We start from the raw sequence: 1,888 nt of genomic DNA, 5'->3' as shown, positions 1-1,888 counted from the left end.
CATAGTGGAATGCCCCTCCAGACTTGAGGGGTGTACTGGACTTCGCGTACAAGTTGCTGAACTATCTTTCGGTCTTAGTACACTCCACCGCAATGCAGCAAGGGGCAGTCAACGCATGCCCTCTGAGACATGTTGGATGACTGAGACCCCGATAGTCAGTCATGGTTGGAGTCCCAGCACACTCCATCGCGATACGTAGGCGCTCGAGAGCGCCAGCGCAGAACTATAGAGTGAGCTGGGGTCCTTAAGATAAATTTAATTATGTATAATTTTTTTTCCCCAGAAAAAAACAAATTTGAAAAAAAGCAAACACAAAAAAAAAATATTCGACAAAAAAAACTACTACAAAACTATTTAAACTAAACCCCACTTAGCGGACAAATTTTCCCCAATTCCCATGCCGACATATCGGACCACTGACAAAAGCGGAGGAAAAAAAAGGTCAAACTACAAACAAACTAAGTGCGTTTAGCACTGCCTCACCGGGTGAATTCAAAACTCCGGAGGACGTGAAGTGAAGTCTCGGAGAAGCCTTCAGTTGCTGGCCAAGAGGACCCATCCGAACCACCACACTCAGCTCCACTCATCCCGCCGCAACGCAGCAAGGGGCAGCAATCACATGCCCCCCTGGGACCTGCGGGATGGCGAAGCCTCATGTGCCAGTCAGGACCAGTCAACCTGACCAGACCTCAGGCTACCGCGTTGGTACGCATACGATGGGAGCAGCAGTGAGTGCAGGCGGCATGACACAATGGGGTGCACTGTGGCTAGTCATGTCGGCTGGGTGGGGTTCTTGCCTCACTACTGTTCCCTGCGCCATAGCAGAGAAAAATCATGCCTGTCAAACATACAAAATTTAGCTGCATCTGCTTCTATTAAAAGTATATAAGTATGTATGTTAGAATGCCCCATACGGCTACAAGGAGTCCGAATGTAGTCATGTATAAGGCCAGTAAGAGTCCAATGTGACTCATATTGAAGCATGAACCTAAGCTCATATAAGTCAACCTTCGGAGGAAGGAAAACATCTCTATGAGCTCATTATGAGCGTAAAGGTTCCGAAATATGACCCCTTAATACTCATTTATGACTCCCAATGGTTGCTGGAATAATGGACTTACCTCGTTCGCGGCTGAGGATACTTCTGCTGGTTGTCCCTCGGAGAGATCGGTGCTGATAGGGTACGGGCGCCCGTTGGCTATAGGCTGGATGATGGTGGGCCCTTGCAGTGGGGTTCTGTTCTTTCTCTTTTTCCCTTTTTTCACTGCACCACCCCTGTTTCTTTTCTTTTCCCCCTTTTTTTATCACGAGGCACTATATTTTTTTTATTTTAAATCGTTTGTGTGAAATTTTTTTTTTGAGTTTTCACTTTTAATTAGCAACTTTAATGTCCATTGCACAATTCACTTTCTCACCCGTTCCATGCGTTCAGCTAAATTTCGAACTGTCAATTGAGCCCATGCGGGGTTGCCAGCGGGTTTTATACCCTTGCACTGCGGGAATATTCCATTTGGAAGAATAACGCGCACTGCGTCATTTGGACTAGTTCCGTTACTCTTCCAAATGGAATTTGCCGCAGTGCAAGGAGGAATACAAAAAAATCCGGGGTTGCCGTGACTCCTTTGCAAGTATTTTTTCCCCACTTAACCGCAAAAAAAACCTCTGAAAATTGGCTAGTTTACATCTAGGAACCTAATACCAAGCATTTTTAATAGAAAACGCACATCTATTGACAGAAGAGCAAATTTTGACGGATCAGAATAAAAATTTGACATTTCTCATCAGAACTTCGCTTAGCTCATGGCCTAGGTAAAATTTGACAGCTTCTGATTTTTTTGTCAATTTAGCCGGTTGGTCCAAAAAGTTCTGGCAACACTGGGACAAGCTT

Source organism: Rhagoletis pomonella, unplaced genomic scaffold, assembly GCF_013731165.1.
Source record: "Rhagoletis pomonella isolate Grant_MI unplaced genomic scaffold, Rhpom_1.0 Rhpom_scaffold_00187, whole genome shotgun sequence".
NCBI classification, from domain to species: domain Eukaryota; kingdom Metazoa; phylum Arthropoda; class Insecta; order Diptera; family Tephritidae; genus Rhagoletis; species Rhagoletis pomonella.
The sequence above is the reverse complement of the archived record's forward strand: the minus strand, read 5'-3'. Positions refer to the sequence as shown.